We start from the raw sequence: 18,606 nt of genomic DNA on the forward strand, positions 1-18,606 counted from the left end.
GCAATGGAGCAAATTTTTTCAGGCTATCCATGTGCTATAATAGTAGATGATTTACTAGTTGGAGGTGGTAAAGCAAAGCATGACAGAAACCTCAGGAAAGTTCTGGAAAGAGCATGTGAAGTGAATCTAAAGCTCAATCCTCTGAAATGTAAATTTAAGCTACCAGAAGTTACTTGTGTCAGCCAGTAATTTACCAGTTCAGGCTTACAACCAGATCCTTCCAAACAAACATCCATTCTTGAGATGCCAGCTCCAGACAATGCCCAAGCCTTACAGCGTTTTCTTGATATGGTTAACTATTTGGGCAGGTTTATACCAGACATCAGTGAATTATCAGCTCCTTTAAGAGAAATGACATGTAAAAATGTTAGTTGGTCATGGCTGGAACAACACCAGAGAGCATTTGATGACCTAAAACAGAAAATTGCCAGTCCACCTAAGTTAAGATACTATGATGTCCACAAACCACTACTTCTTTCCTGTGATGCTTCAAAGTTCAGTCTTGGCGCAGTTATTCTTCAAGAAGGCAGACCAGTAGCCTATGCATCTAGAACTCTTACCCAAATTGAGATACAGTATGCTCAGATTGAGAAGGAACTTATGGCAATTGTGTTTGCATGTTCAAAGTTCCATGGTTATATTTATGGCCGAGCTATCCAGACTGAGACTGACCATCAACCTCTAGTCACTATTTTAAAGAAGCCTATGCATACAGCTCCAGCAAGACTATAAAGAATGATGCTCAGATTAGAAAAGTGCTTATTCAAAAATGGTCTACGCAAAAGGCAAACTTCTTTATCTGGCTTATATCTTATCCAGATCACCCAGAAATACCATAGGAAAGCTTGATGCAGAGAATTTTGACTTCGATGTCATGGAAGTGCATATTTTTTCTACCACAAAACTTGATGAGCTAAGAGATCATACAAAGACTGATCCAGTTTTGCAAAAGCTCAACCACTTCATCAATGCTGGATGGCTGTCAAAGCAATCTTGTGTACCGACAGAAGTGCAACCTTATTTTCCTTATTTTCCCTACAGAGATGAGATGTTGATGAAAGATGGTCCTAAAGTTGTCGTTCCTACTTCCTTGCAACATGAGTACATCCAGATTTTGCATGGTGGCCACTCAGGTTTCAAAGCTACCAAAACAAGGGTGAGAAGACTAGTATTTTGGCCTTCTCTGTCAAAAGATATCGATAAAGTATTTTCATCCTGTTCAGTATGCAACAGTACTAAACCACATTTGCAGAAAGAGCCACTTCATCTAAACCAGATTCCTGAACTACCTTGGTCAACAGTAGCCACTGACATATTCCAGTGGAATAGTCAGCATTACTTAGTGTTGGTAGACTCTTTTATTTGAATTGGTTTGAGACTGATCTGCTACCCAACCTAACGTCCAGCAGGATCATTACTAAGTTGAAACATCAGTTCTCAGTCCATGGTAGTCCATACAAAGTTATGTCTGACAATGGTGCCCATTTTACCAGTCAGCTATTTCAGAAATTTGCAAAAGAGTGGGACTTCATCCATGTTACCAGTAGTCCTGAGTACCCACAGTCAAATGGCCTAGTTGAACGTGCAGTATAAAGTGCAAAGCAATTACCAGAGAGATCAAAGTGTGACAATACTGATGTTTTCTTAAATTTGCTTAATCTCAGAAATATACCCCGTGACAATTTACTTGGCTCACCTGTTCAGATACTTTTGTCTAGGCAAACCAGAACAACCTTGCCTATCAGTTCCACTTTGTTGAGGCATAATGCTAAAAACACCAGAGGAATCAAAGCACAACTATTCAAAAATAATTCATTCCAGAAGTCCAACTATGATAAAATGAGCAGATTTCTTTGTGAACTGAAAGGAGGAGAGATAGTGGGGATGCAAATGGTGAAAAGTTTTGATTGAATTGGTCAAGTGAGAGGTGTATGTGCCAAGCTGAGATCTTACTTTGTAGAATCTGGGGGTACAGAATACAGAAGAAATCACAGGCATCTTCTTCCGGTGTCTGAATCGATATCGCAGCATCGTACCTAAGATACAGACTCTAGATCTCAGAGCAATCCAGACAATGTTCCTGTTGAAGGACATTTCTCAGTACCTATTCCAGTTCCTGATGATGTCCCAGATGTCCCTTAAATTGAAAACTCATTAAAGACAGTCCATGTTGCTAAACCCAGTCCTAATTTTTATGTCACACAATCGGGTCGTATTTCCAGACCTAGTGTAAAATATACAGCAACCTAGACATGATTGTTTCACTTGTAATTCGTTCTGTACAATTGCATGTCAATAATTATTGTCATTATTACTGTGCATGACTTATTTCTCAAAGAGGGAGAATGTAGATCAGAGTGTGTGTTGTGACTTTAAGAAGCATGTCAAAGTGAGGGCAAGTGTGTATAAACAGAGAGCATGTGCAGGTAGCAGTGCCATTTTGAGTGAACAGCCAGAGTGTTAACATGTATGAGTGCAGTAGTCAGTCTGTTTATAAGTTTATTTAAGTTGAAGTCACTAAGACTCGATCCTGCTGTGTTTGTATGCAATAAATCTGCTTGAGTCGAACCCACAACCATTCATTTGTTTTGTCCTGACCGGACAAGTGACACTAAGTTTCTGGGTTATATAGTTAATATTGAAAACATCACACTTTGTTTCCTTCTAGACATCGGAGTACTTGGTTACAACTAGACACAAATTATATAAAGTCCTACTTTGCATAGGTTCATAGGAAGTTACTAGGCTAATGGCCCTAGGGCCCTTACAAGCCTAGCCAAGTTATATCCTTATTTCCACGATCTGCACCTATTAGCCCTGTCCAAAAGGGACATAGGTAGAACTCCTAGGGTAAATTTACAGTTACACATCCAATCATCCAGACTGCTTTTGAAGAGAGCTAATGAGGTGCTCTGACATAAAGTGGGAGTCTGTTCCAAAGGTGTGGCAACCTCTGGGAGACAAATCTGTCCCTCCAACAGGTTCTATTAATGTCACTTACCAAGTTAAGGTCTTAAGAGCGAGTAACTCATGTACCATTTGACTTATGGATCATTTCCAATAAAGAAGGGTCAGAGATTGCCTTGCATGCAAGGCAGAGATTGCCTCTGAGTAGTCTGTATGACACAGAATAAAGTGACAGTGATTTCAGATGATCCACATAAGACAGATGCTGAAGACCTTGAATTTTGTGAGGAACCTTTGCGGTCTCGCCAGTTGCTGCAGGTGCTTGGAAAGGTACATACCAAAAGGGGTGTTGTATGAAATTATTGGCCTGATGAGTGAAGAGTACAGGGAGGTTATAAATTCTTTTTTTTTTTTGGAGACAATGCCCTTACTTATGAGATGAGAGATATAGAATTCTCTTCTTACCACTGTGGAGACATGGTGGTCAAAGGTAAGGTTGTTGTCAACTTGTGTGCCTAGGTTTCTCACCACTGAGTGTGTACTTAAGGTGTTGCTACTGATCTAGTAGTTAGCAGGAACATCGCTCTTACTGAAAGGGATGATAATACATTTTTTTTGCATTGAGTTTAAAGCCATGACTTAGGAACAAATCATTTGTTTGTGTAAGAACCTCTCGTAGGATGTTGACATCATTTGGAGATTCTATGACCACTCCCAGTTTGCAGTCATCAGCAAACTTTGTCAGCCACAGACCTTTAGTTTTTGCTTGTACTTTGGAGAAATTGATTCCAAACAGTACAGGTCCCAGGACTGATCCCTGTGGAACACCACTGGTTACAGGTCTGCTGTTGGAGGTGGATTCCCTTATTTTCACTACATGAGTTGTATCAGTGAGCCAGTTAGTGACCCATCTAATGATATAAGGGTTAATACCTAGCTGGGTGAGTTTGTCAATGATGCCTGAGTGAGGGATAATGTCAAATGCCTTGGCTAAATCTAGGTAGGCTGTATGCACAGATTTCTTCTCATCCAGGGCCTTGGTGACTGTCTTGAAGAAGCCCACCGGGTTTCAGGCATGATCTCCCTTTGACAAATTCAAACTGAATAGGGTCAACTGTTTGGAGATTACCTATATCCTTGTTGATAAGATCCATGATGATTCGCTCCATGGCCTTGCAGATAAGGCTAGTCAGGCTAATAGGTTTATATTCCCGGGGTCAGTGGAAGCACCACCTTTGTGCAAGGGGATAACGGTGGCAGTTTTCCATTCAGCTGGCTTCAGCCAGTGCTTAGTCTATGACTGAAGAGAGTACTCAATGGTGTTGCTAATTTTTGTTGGAGCCCATGTAGGATGCAGCCTGGGATGTTATCAGGTGCCATAGATGCTGTGTTTTTGGCCTTAGAGCATTCACGACTTGCTCTTTAGAGATACAAGGAAGGGAACAGGTGGTAGGGTTGTCATGGGCTACATGTGGTGGGGACAGGGGAGTGAAGTTTTCACAGAACCTGTCGACCAACAGGTTAGCTATGTCCACAGGCTTAGTATATATGGTATCATTAACTACCAGTTTGGCACAAATCTGGGCCTTTCCTTTTAGGTTACAGATGTAACTAAAAAATGCCTTATGGTTGTCCTTAGTTGAGGAAGCTAATTTGGATTCATGGCTTGCTTTGGAGGATTTCACAAAAAGTCTTATTTGTTTGTTTAAGCTGAGGAGGGAGTGTTTCTAGTTTAAGGCTCACTCCCTCTTGCTCTTAGACAGCAATTTCTTCCTGTTATTGTAAAGCCTGTTAATGGCAGTTATCCACCAGGCAGGTTTGCTCTTTCTTGAGGAGTTTGTTTTGGTCCTATCAGGTATGGCTGAGTCAATGCAGTTAAACAGGAGTTTGTATAAAGCATTAGTTTAGAACTCAGCATAGTTGTCAGCTCCATCTGAGGGGGGAGGTGAAGTGAAGCTATTAATACCATCCCGTAAGAGGTTATAATCTGCTCTGGAGAAGTTTTTTAGTTTATTTGCTTTTGGTGTGTGTGTATGTGGGGGGGGGGGGGGGTCAGGTGTGATAGCTACTTTGAATGAGACTGATTTGTGGTCAGATCTCACCAGGGAAGACAACACAGTGGGGGTGCTACAGTGGTTCCCCATATTGATAAGCACCAGATCCAGGATGTTTGGACCCCTTGTGGGGCTGTCAGCCAGCTGGTCCAGGGCAGTGGAGTTAACGAAGTTGAGGAACCTTTGGGCAAGTGAGTTTGAGCACGAGTAATTTACCCAGTCAATGGATGGGTAGTTAGTCACCCAAAACCATGGTGTTCAGATGTAGCCTGATAGACTCAAGTAGATCCAAATAAGCAGAGTGGGTTTCCTGATTCATGGAGGGGGTCCTGTAGCTGGCAATGACTTGAATAGGTGTCCTACCAACAGTTATTTGTACCTGAAGTATCTCCAGGGAATCGTACTGTTTAACCAATCTGGAGGTGTATTTATCTTTAATGACTATTGATGCACTGCCCCTTTTAGTTTTCATGCCTTCAGTTTGTGGTCTGAACGTGTGGAAGGAGATAAAGCCCGGTATGGCTGGGGTGCTGTCCACAGCCTTGAACCAGGTCTCCATGACTACACAAATGTCTGCATCTTTCAAGATGAGAACTGCTTCCAGTGAGTGCAGATTTGTGTTAAGACTCCTAGTGTTTAGCAGCATAACCCTGAGGTTGTTTTTAGATGGAGTTTTTACGTCGGGGAATTTTGTCCTTGAGACACAAGTGCCTTGGCCAGTAGCAGAAATCCCAGGGGTGACAGATGAAAACCATCTCTGGCAAAGCATCGAGATCTGTTGATCATGTTGTCCCAGGCTGACAGATACTGGATCCCCTTAGAATGACACCAGAAACTAAACTAATTGCTGAAGTCAATCATTTTCTGTTTGTATTGAGGCATCATCCTAGGTGAAGGTATACAAGGTTGCAAAGATCACTTCTGTTTTTTGGAAATTTTTGGAATTAACACAGTCAACTTTGTTGAGTGAAGTGATCTTACAGAGGGAGACCTGGTCTTGGCCTATGTTATACTTACTCTTTTTAGGCTGAAGTCCCCTCTATAATGCTAGAAGTCTAAATCTCAAAATGCACTCACTCGAGGCACTTCTTAAAATGGAGAACATCGATATCTGTGGAGTGATTGAGACCTGGTTCAAAGCTCCAGAGAGCACCCCTGCACTACCAGGCTATAACTCATACCACACTTTTCGGCCATGTAACCTGTACCGAAACACCAAAGGTGGAGATGTGTCCATACTCATTAAGGATATCCACACCTCCAGGCTAGTTGCTCAGCATAATGCATCCAAGGTTATCCAAGTGCAACTAACTCTGGGCAAAACTGCAATCCAAACTGTAGCTTGCTACAAATCCCCCACCATGCCCCAGGATTCCCACTCCCCTTTTTTTGATGTACTGAAAAATATTAGGGTTCAACCAAATGGTTCTCCTTCATATGACTGAATTAACATAAGCCTGAAACTCATAAGCCTGAAAACAAAAGCCTGAAAAGTCAAAAGCCTGAAACTCAAAAGCCTGAAAACACAAAAAATACATAGACTGACTTTAAACAACAGAAACCATATTAATTTCTACTAAGTATAAACAGGGGGGCAAGCCACCATTCACCCCCCACACCCCCTGCTACTTAAATATATTAACTCCAGGATTACACTTCATTACACTAAGTGTAAGGTCTTGCCCCCCTGCTTATACTTAGTGGAAATTAATATGGTTTCTGTTCTTTAACGTCAGTATATGTATTTTTTGTGTTTTCAGGCTTTTGAGTTTCAGGCTTTTGACTTTTCAGGCTTTTGTAGTTTCAGTCATATGAAGGGGAACCAACCTAACACCCTAATAATGGGTGACTTCAACTACCCCACCATTAACTGGGAAAACTACTTGTGTACCAACTCCTTAGCTCAACGCTTTCTGGAATTCATAAACTCCAATGCCCTGGATCAACTTATCCACACCCCCACCAGGGGCTACAATATCCTAGACCTAGTCATTACCAACATGAGTGACCGGTGTTCCACACCTGAAGTCAACTCTTCATTGGTCCGATCTGACCATAAGCTAATCACCCTTGATATCCACATTCCACCCCCATTAAGGAAACCACGGTAAAAAATTTCTCCAAAGCCAACTTCATGCTTCTTAAGACAGAAGTGATGAACTTCATGACATCTATGCAGATGGACAATACAGTTACAACGGCTGAATCCTACACAAATGCACTCTATAAGTACTTACACGAGTGCATGGATCATGCTATCCCAAAAAGAACCAAGACGCTATCCTCCAAAAAAAGGAAGCCAATCTGGTGGTCCCCTGCCATAAACAAACTGTACAACAGAAGGAAGAAACTGTTGCAAAAGAGAGTACAATCCCATGAGTGGAGGAGCTCCCTGGTCAGCCTCAGTAAGAAGCTGAGATCCCTTATAAGATCTTATAAAGCTAGCTACAAAAACAAAATTGCCACTAATTCTAAGGACAACCACAAAGCATTCTATAGCTATGTCAAAAATCTCGATGGCAACACCCAGATCTGCTCTGAGTTACAGCACAACGGCATGAAAATTACAGAACCAACTGATATTGCCAACATCCTGGCAGATAGGTTCAGTGCTAACTTTACCCCCCCCCCTAAAGGGCCCATATCTATACAGGAAGAATGCAGAGTCCCTGTAATCACAACTACGCAGGTAAAAGCTGCACTCTCTCAAGCCAAAAACACAGCATCCATGGGACCGGACAACATCCCAGGCTGCGTTTTACATGAACTTCAGAACAAACTGGCTCCCCACCTAAGCACCATGTTTAATAATAGCCTTGCATCAGGCTTTGTGCCCACTGAATGGCTCACAGCAACAGTTATCCCACTCCACAAAGGGGGAGCCACCACTGATCCCGCGAACTATCGCTCTTTTAGCCTGATGAGCCTGGTCTGCAAGGCCATGGAACGTATCATTACGGAACTCATAAACAAAGACATTGGTAACCTCCAAACTCTGGATCCCACCCAGTTCTGGTTTGTGAAAGGCAGATCATGCCTCCTGAACCTGATCAACTTCTTTGAGGCAGTTACCAAACCGTAGATGAGGGTAAGGTGGTTCACACAACCTATCTTGACCTCGCCAAGGCTTTTGACATCATCCCCCATTCTGGAATTATAGCTAAACTAGGTGTAAATCCCTATGTCACAAAATGTGTTGCCAACTGGCTCACTGACAGAACCCACACTGTAAAAGTTGCAGACTCCAAATCTGACCTCAAACCAGTGACAAGTGGAGTACCACAGGGTCCAGTCCTGGGACCTCTCCTCTTTGGTATCTACTTCTCTGAAGTACAGGCTAACACAGAAGGCCTCTGGCTAATATGCTCGCAGATGACTGCAAACTAGGAGCTATAGTCAAGTCCCCAAATGATGTGGACATCCAACAGAAGGGTCTCGCTGAGACAGATGCCTGGTGTCAGAGCCATGACCTCAAGCTCAATGCCAAAAAGTGCAGTGTCATCCGCTTTGGTAAAAACTCTATACCCATAAACTACCACATAGGCAGCAATCTACTTAAAACTGAATGTGTGATAAGAGACCTTGGGACCCAGGTGGACAGTAGTCTCTCCTTTGATAGTCACATCGCCACAGTAGTCAGGAAATCCTTCTGCTTGGCACACCTCATCATAAAAGAGTTCTCATCCAGGAAAAAAGAGGTCATTGTTCCCCTCTACTCGACACTCATTAGACCCATTATAGAGTACAACGCCCCTTTTGGAATGCACCTCACAAGACATCTGCAGCAGCTGGAAAGGCCACAGAAGTACCTCACAAAGAGGATTACTGGCCTCAAACAAATGCCCTACACTGACCGTCTCAAAAAACTCCAGATTTACTCCGTAGCATATCACCTACTCTGAGGTGATCTCTGCCTAACATATAAAGCTATGTCAAACCCAGAGCTTTTGGACATGCTCCACCTAAAGAAATCCCAATCCCTCTGAGCTACATGCTCTAGGGACCTAAACCTTGTCACCACGATAAACAGGAAATGCTGGAGGGATAGATTCCTGTCCCAGGACTTCCCATACTCTGGAACAGGCTACCCATCTATGTCAAGCAAAGTTCTTCATTAGCACTCTGGGGATCACTTCTGTGTCTCTGCTCGACAGTGGCACAGGAAAATAACTTTCTTGGGTGGCATAAGCCAGGGAACCTTCTTGGCTAGGCTTACGTAGCCTAGTACCTACCTATGAACCTATAGTTTAAAAAATGTAAGTGGAATAAATCCACACAAAGAAAGACTTTGTCTCTCAAATGTTTTTGAATTCAAACATTTTTTTTTCTAGCAGCAAAGATGCACACTTTTAAAGCTGAAAGCAAATGTAGCTACAAATTAACACAGATGCCACCACCACTGATGCCACCACCACTGTTTTATATACTGGGGTAACTTTGGCATCAAATTGCATAGAACAGAATCTTTCATACAGCAGCTCATGTGCTAGGGCAACTAAAATCCAGATCAGACTCTACCCATAGGCTACTACCCCCCCAAAAAAAACAGGATCATGAAAACTCCACTACTGACAGAGTATATTTAAGAAATGAAGAATATCATTGACCACTTGGTTTGTTTTCTGCACTGTTACAGACTGCACATGAAAGTGCCATTGCCAGTTTCTACGAGACTGGAAGAAAAAACTTCTGTTTCTGCATTTCTTCTTTTTCACATAATTTATAATTGTCATCAAATCAAGTGTGTTTAAGTCTTCTATAATTCTAGTAACTGCAGAGTTGAACAGAGAAGTGTGTTTCTCAGCATTACTTTACAAGTTAAAAGGAACAAGATTTTTTTCTTTTTTTTTTTTTACACTGGAAGCATATATGGCATTACAGGTAACCTCCCCAGCCTGAGTCGCCATTACAGCTTTGATCTAATTTTCATATTAGTGGTAACCCTTGTATTTGACATAATTATTTAGCTAAATGTAGACAATGTTCTTTTTTCTATGATTCCAATTACATCTCTACCTCTTCCACATGAATTCTTTGCATCTCTTACTGAAATATTTATTTTTCATGTTTTCTTCTCTGAGGATTCACATGGCTGCTCTCATTTTTAACGTCTGATAGAAAATAACATTTCTGCCTTTCTCCAATATAGTCATTTTTAATGATTCTTGCATTTAGCCCTTTCCAAAAGGGATCCCTTTGACTTCTGGATTCCGAATACTTTTGAGAATGCTGTGGATTTCACCATTTTAATCACTCAATAAGGGGAGTGTTTCCTGCAAAGTTCTGTTTTTGGAGGCTCTAACCTGCACAATGGTCAGTGAATTGTAATCTTTTTAATCTGAAAATATTTATTAACTTTTTTAAAGATGCAAGACTGTGCTTAAAGCTAATAAAAAAGTAAAGTTGTATGAATGCATTCATCATAACAGTAGAGCTTTGAGAAAGAAGTCAGTAGAGCAGCAAACCATAACACATAGATTACTTGTCAGTATGAAATGTATGGGGTCTGCGCATTTTTACATAGCTTGAGGGTCCCTGTGTAGATCAGAAATGGTCTCACTCCAACATGCAACACTGATCAATTGCTTGGAGCAAAAAAACTTTGAACAGACACATTTCTGTCCTAAAAGCAGTGAATAAGTATAACTTGAACTTAGAACCTAATAATACATATAATAGTGATGAAAATTTAACAAGTAAATCAGTAACTGATGGAAAGCGGGTGGGTACCTTTACTGCTAGTGACCTGTCCCTCAAACTTCTGCTATTACGGTGAATGTACAACATGACTATACTTGTGAAGGGTCACTACAGTAGTGAATCATAACATTTGAGTAGAATTCCAAGCAGTAATTTACACCAAGGCTATCAAGTGAGTTCCTGCTTGATTTGAGAGGTAAGCACTGTTAAGTGATTGAGAAGGGAGGCATAAACATGTAAGGTTACTTGCTTAAAGGTGTATATGGCTAGGAATACTATGGTCTTCATGGTTACTTGCATAGTATTGTTTCTATATGTCCTTATCTCTGATACCAGCTTTTATTTCTTATAACTTATTGATCACTGATATTTGGGATATAATCCACAGCACCTCTAACTCTCACTGCAGTAGATAATTCACTTTCATTAAATATGAGCTGCTAAGAGTTTCTGCTATGTGCATAAGCTTCTGTGGTTTATATTATACTTGTAGGTGTCAGTTCTATAAGGCTAACAGCATTCTCTATAACTTTGAGTACTTTGTGTAAAACTTATTAAAAGAGTGGTGCCAGTCAGTCCTTGCACATCAATGTGATTGCCAATTACAGAGAATGTTATTAGCATGGCTGCTAAAAGATTTATAACAGTGCCTGCCCTGTGCACATTAGCAACTGTAGCAAGGAGAAGTTTGAATAGTTCTTTGCTCCAGTTTCTGTAAGAGCGAAATGAAAGTACTAGAATGCAGAACTACAGTAGATCTTTGCTTAAAGGTGGAAAGTTTTTTTTTGTTTTGGTCCTTAACTTTGCATCACCTTCCTTTTAGTCTTCAGCTCGGGAGGATATTTCAGTAGGAGAGACAGAAAAGTACTACAATATAACAAAATAGTAGTTCTTTGCCTAAAGTTGTGAAAGTTTTTTTTTTTTTTTTTTTTGGTTTATTCCTCAACTTTGCATCCCCGTTTTTTTGGCCTAATTTCTGACAGACTTTTTTATATTCCTTGACTGAGCGGCTTCCAGTTGAGTGATTTCCCATGGTCCTGACTGTCCCAGTTGCACCGCTGTGGCTTGTGTTCAGAATTCACTGCAATGCTTTTCCCACAGTCGTGGAATCTTTGACATCCGAAGAATACTGCTAGCAGCTTTTCCTCTGTTTGCACAAACCCTGAACCTTGGCTATCCATACCAACAGAAAAATGGTGCAACAAAGGGAAAAAGCATGGAAGGCATACAGAAATAGTACCAATAAATAGAATTCCAAGCCTTTAAGGCATCTTTGAAACTTTGTCAAAAAAAAAAAAAAAATCAAAATCAATTTAGACAGAAAATAAAAACATACTTCACCAACATCCAAATCTCTTTCTGTAATACCCCTAAAGTGTTATGGTCCTCCATTAATAAACTCTTAAACTCTGTGCAAATATCTTCACCAGACCCTTCCCTGAACTGCGAAAATGACAATATTTTCTCAAAATTCAGAACACATTTCATCTGTCACCTTACTATTAATAACACCCAAACCTCTTCCTAATACTTTGCCTGAAAATCACAGAAATAAAATCAAAGCCTTCTCCTTTCAACCCATCCTCACCTCTAATATTACTAACTTCTTTTCGGACTGAAACCTACCATCCTTGCTCCTGACAAACTCCCAGCAGAATACATCAAAATTGTAGTCAAAGCCCTTGATTATCCTGTCTCTATTTTAACAAACTGATGTATAATTGAAAATCTCATGCCTAACCTCTGGAAAAAATGATAAATTCTACCATTACGTAATCACAGGATAAAATGAAACTTCAGTCGCTTGTGCACAGGCAGATGGAACCTAACCAACTGGTCCTGTGGAAAACCACATTTTACAGGTAGTTTCACCTATCATATCGTATTCTTTACTAGTGTCAAGTTTGAAATGCTACGTTTGCCATTAATTTTATATATATTTATATATATATATATATATATATATATATATATATATATATATATATATATTTTTAACAAAAAAATGAGACAAATGGTGATTTGTTTAAGTCTTTTTTAGTCTTAATGTTGGCCTACATTTTAGGTACGTCCCATTTAGCACTTTGTTGCTGTTGTTTATAACACCAAAATCAAGACACAAAATACTGTCATTAGTATCTCTACTGTTTGCTTCTGACACCATATCAGAACTGCAGACAAAAGATTAGATTAAACATACAGTTCAGATTACTCAGGGCACCACGCAGAGGCATACACACAGAGACATCACTGTGATGATCTCACATCAGATTTTTATTGCAGACCAAAGACCCAGGCTAGGTCACATGACTCACACTCCAGAATTGCTGTATGTGACAGACAGAGCCTTCTTCCACAGATCTGCCCTTGAGGAAGCACACTGATTTCAGATCATTAGAAGCTCTGCTCCACCACCTCTCCTTGGAAGCTGACAACCTGACTTTCACTCTCTCAATGACTTTGAAGCTGAACCAACACCGGACTGAGGTCATACAGTAGGTCATCTGCCAATCAGGTCAAGTCAGACATGCTACTGACTGTTACATTTGTAAGTTGTAAGAACAGGAGCAACAGAATAAAGACATTTTAAAGTGAGGTTGGCATTTAACTGGGAAATTGTTTCTGGCTCACTGTACAGATTTTTTTATTACTGCTTTGTACTTGTTGCTGAGAAGGTTATGGACCTACACACTAGTAGCAAGCAAGCCATGCCGCACAATGCTTTATATAAAAACTGTAAAAATCAGGCCTAAATACTTACATTTTACACATGCACAGCCAAGTGTTATTCATGGGCTGTACTTGAGGCCCTTATGAGTATGTTAATCAGCGCCTCTAGTCCCCAGTGTAGGTATACAAATCCCTGCATTCACTGTAACTACTCAGAAACCAGTATTAAAGCCATATGATTCTGGTGAGCTAACTGTGTAAAAAATACTGGCAAGGTTACCTATTGCTTCTTTACTTCCATACATTTTTAGACAGATTATGTAGGACTATGTGTTCAAAGCAAATTTGAGGTCTGTTAACCCACAGGTTTTTCTTACCACTGAAGTTTGAGCTTTTTGGAGTAAGATATAATTTACGTAGAGGACTATGAGGGGGTCAAATATTGTAAATGTTTGTGTGTTTGGACATGGATGCCAATAAATTCACCTCGAGGTGAATCTTGGCACCCACGTCAAGAACACTCATCCAGGGACAAAGAGGTTATAACATCCCTGTATTCTTCCCTTATAAGGCCAGTTATTGAGTACAATGCCACCTTCAACATATATCTCGCATAGCACATGCAGCAACTAGAATGACCACAGAGGTTCCTCACCAGGAGAATCCTGGGCCTCAAACACCTACCCTACACAGACAGGCTAAAAGCCATATCCCTCTACTGAGTTTCATACAGACTCTTCAGGGGTGACCTCTGTTTGGCAAATAAAGCAATCTCAGACCCCACCTTGATGGGACTGCTGCATCTCCGCAAGTCATGTTCCATTCGAACAACCTGTATGCGTGATCTCAATCTGGTCTGTGATATCAATAGGACTTGTTGGTGGGACAGATTTGTGCCCCAGAGGCTCCCCCATCTGTGGAATAGACTCTCTCTCCATGTCAGAGTACCTCATTATCTCTTTTTAAGCACAACCTGGATAACTAGATGGAAACAGAAAATACACCTCTGGGATTCCACCTGTATCCCTGCTGGATAGGGACTTTGGATGCTGACTTGTCTAAACATTGGCTAAACTCTTGCCTAGGCTTATAAGGGCCTCAGAGCCAATAGCTTATTAACCTCCTATGATCCTATGAACACATAATGCAGCTTTACGATTGCTGACCCACTCATAATTCTTTGTAGTGCATCGAGTTTTGCTTCTCCATGTACTACTAGCTATAGCAAAAATGGGAAACAAATGCAAAGTGTATTGTTGGCATTCATAGCCAATAAAGCACTTAGTGAGTACTGTCAAATGGACACAACACCAGTTGTCTATATACTTTTTTAAGAAAGTTTTGATAGATTAGAGGCACAGCAGGCAGAAACAAACCTGTATGGGAGCACTGCCACTGTGGTTTGCTGACCAGCACTCTCATTTGTGCGAGACCCGATCTTAACATCTCTTACAGGGTGCTTAACAATTGTTAATATTGGGTCTCACATTACTATAGCAGTTAACTGAGTTGTCTTTTTCCAAATTTTTGAGCATAATCACTGCACTTCATGCACTACATACAAATAGCCCCTATTTTATGAATGCAATAGTGAGATACATCTGCCAACAGCTTGTCTTAGAAGAAAGTAGCCACGTATTAGAAATAAACACTGTTATAGTCATTGATGGACAGTATTAAAAATGAGTATTATTTTGGTGGTGAAAAATCACAGAAGAATTTGCATTTTTGAAAAGTATAATGACAATGACGTAGTAGGTGTATGCAATATGAAATGACACAAAGATGCCTCTGAAGAGCAGTGCCTGTACTCTTTAACAACCTAGTACAACATCACTCAGCCAAAAGGCCTCTTAGATTATCAAGCAAACTACTGCTAGAAGTCACCAACAGCTGCAATAGCTTTGGAGGCACACTATATAGTACTTCAGTGACTAAAAAATGGAACTCTGTCCCCACTAGCAAACAAAATACATCGTCCAAAACCTCCTTTAAAAACCTCATTAGGCAACATCTCAAGCAAAGTTGGCAGTGCCATGACTGCTCCCCAGGCTAGTGAAAGCAGATAAGGTACACATACTAAGCGTAGAGTACCTGATAATAGTTTTCCCTCTTACTCACAAACACTGACTAATGTACAATGTATGTACTGTACCTGTGTACTATATATGTATTCTACCTATGTTCCAAATTTCAGTTGTACACCACAAATCCATTAATTACCTTTATTTTTAAATTAATATTTTCTTGTTTGTTCTCTCCACTGTAACTGTTGATGTGCTGCTTACCACTGTAAAAACATGTCTGTTGTAATTTGTGTGTATACTGATCATGTCTAAATATCTAAATGTATCTGTAATTTTTCTACGTGGAGCTTTTCTCCCACCCCCAGATCTTCTTGTACTTTTGGCTGCTCCCATTAGGGGTCCCCACAGCAGATCAGCTGTTTCCATTTCTTCCTGTCCTCTGCATCTTGCTCTGTCACACCAACCACCTGCATGTCCTCTCTTACCACATCCATAAACCTTATCTTAGGCCTTCCTCTTTTCCTGTTATCTGGCAGCTTCATCCTTAGCATCTTTTTCCCAATATACTCCGCATCCCTCCTCAGCACATGTCCAAACCAATGTAATTTTGCCTCTCTGGCTTTGTCTCCAAACCATCCAACCTGGGCTGACCCTCTAATATACTTATTCCTAATCCTGTCCATCCTTGTCACACCCAGTGCAAATCTTAACATCTTGAACTCTGCCATGTCAAGCTCTGACTCCTGCCTTTTTGTCAGTGCCACTGTCTCCAACCCATATAACATAGCTGGTCTCACTACCCTCTTGTAGACCTTCCCTTTCACTCTTACTGTTACTCGTCTGTCACAAATCACTCCTGACACTCTTCTCCACCCACTCCACCCTGCCTGTACTCTCTTCTTCACCTCTCTTCCACACTCACCATTACTCTGAACTGTTGATCCCAAGTACTTAAACTCATCCACCTTCGCCACCTCTACTTCCTGCATCCTCACCATTCCTCTATCCTCCCTCTCATCCACACACATATATTCTGTCTTAGTCCTGCTGACCTTCATTCCTCTTCTCTCTAGAGCATATCTCCACCTCTCCAGGGTCTCCTCCACCTGTTCTCTACTCTCACTACAGATCACAATGTCATCTGCAAACATCATAGTTCATGGGGACTCCTGTCTGAGCTTGTCTGTCAACCTGTCCATCACCATTGCAAATAAGAAAAAGCTCAGAGCTGATCCTTGATGTAATCCCACCTCCATTTTAAATACATCTGTCACTCCCACCGCAGACCTCACCGCAGTCACACTACCTTTGTACATATCCTGTACCACTGTTACATACTTCTCTGACACTCCCGACTTTCTCATACAATACCACAACTCCTCTCTAGGCACCCTGTCATATGCTTTCCTCTAAATCCACAAAGACACACTGCAACTCCTTCTGACCTTCTCTGTACTTCTTCATCAACACTCTCAGAGCAAACAGTGCATCTGTAGTGCTCTTTCCTGGCATGAAACCATACTGCTGATCACTAATCATCACCTCCCTTCTTAGCCTAGCTTCCACTACATCCCCGGATAACAAATGTAAAATAAAAATAAAAATAACATAAATAAATAAATAAAAATATGGTGCATCTGTTTTTGTAAGCTTTGATTGTGGAGCAGCTCAGAAAATATTAGACATGCATACTAAGAACCATTCTACTAAATCAATGTATTTCTGCTGCAGTCTGCATAACATTTTTAGGAAATGTACAAGAACTGAGGAGAAAATGAGACTTGGGAGTATCTGACTTCCTGTTCCTAAATCTTTAGGACAGAGAGCCAGTGTTGTACCAATGTATGTTCATTGTATGCAAATCAAACTCAGAGCCCCTTCAGAGATGTTTGGGAGTTTGTACCCAATCAGTAATAGATTATAAACGCTCTTACTAAACCACTTGTCAATACTGGTTTTAAAGGACCCCAGTGTATCTACCTTCCTTAAACTTAGAGGTAGCATGGTCCACAGCCTCCCCACTCTGCTATGAATAGCTTTCCACCCAAGTAGAGTCTTGATGGTTGGAACAGTAAAATGCTCCTGGTTGTTTCTAGTGCCTAGGGAGTGATTTGAAAATTCCCACCCAAGTAGAGTCTTGATGATTGGAACAGTAAAATGCTCCTGGTTGTTTCTAGTGCCTAGGGAGTGATTTGAAAATTTGATACCTGTGGTAGCTGCCATAGAGATGTCATGTCAGCATTTTTATAGTAAAGTTAGATCGCCCTTAACATATCTGTAGTTAACCGATAAAAGAAGTAATTGCTTGAGCCTGGATTTATTATTACAGGTCTTAACTTTAAAAATCTGCTAGGTAAAGAATTTCTGAACTCTTTCCAGCCTTTTAATTTGAGTATAAGTTGACCTGCAGGCTGCAACATAAGACTACAGAGCAGGTCTGATGATAGCTTTAAACAGGAGTATAAGCACCTTTTCATCCCTACTCGATAGTTTGTATGAAATATCCCTGATCGCTGACTAGCAAGATCTACATGTTGGCTAAAAACTTAAAAGATTTATCAATAATTATTACAAGATCCCTAAAAGAGAAGGTTTCAGCCAGTAGGACATTATTTAGGGCATAGTAATAATAGGAAGTATTTTGTCTGAAACAAATGATTTTTTTTGTTGCATCAAATGCCATGTTCTTTGACAATGCCCTGACATCCAGGTGCTCCTGCAACCCTACCTGGGCAGACAGTTTAGTTACTGAAGTTCACACCTTTATGTCATTAACAAACTTACTAGTTCATATCAGCATTTTTGTCCTGTAGGCATAAATTATGCATTCAATACCTTACAAAGGTGTAACTGTTTTATGCATGGTTCTCCCTGAAGAGTGTCAATTTATATACTGTACACCCTATGAGGCTAGAAATTACTCAGACAGATTTTAAGTGTTGTGAGTTTGGGCCCCCTGCTATGATTTTTGATGGTCCTTGCAATGGTTTTAAAGGAGGAAATGTTGAGAGCTAAGCTTTCTTCTATCCAGGAATATGCAGAATGGAGAAATGTATTGCCATTTTGCTTTGTGGCACACTAGTTAGGCATGAGAGTGTTATTTTGATAGCGTTTCCCATGGTGTTTTCTGTAGTGTGGAGGGTGGTCTCCTTGGGGAAGTCATATGCAAAATGTAGCAATCTGGAGGAGCAGCTAATAGAAATTAATATTGTGCCCATCCCAGCAATGGTGGCAGCAGAGGATTAATA

This window comes from Protopterus annectens, chromosome 14.part0 (assembly GCF_019279795.1).
Source record: "Protopterus annectens isolate FY-2018-M chromosome 14.part0, PAN1.0, whole genome shotgun sequence".
Taxonomy (NCBI): Eukaryota; Metazoa; Chordata; order Ceratodontiformes; family Protopteridae; genus Protopterus; species Protopterus annectens.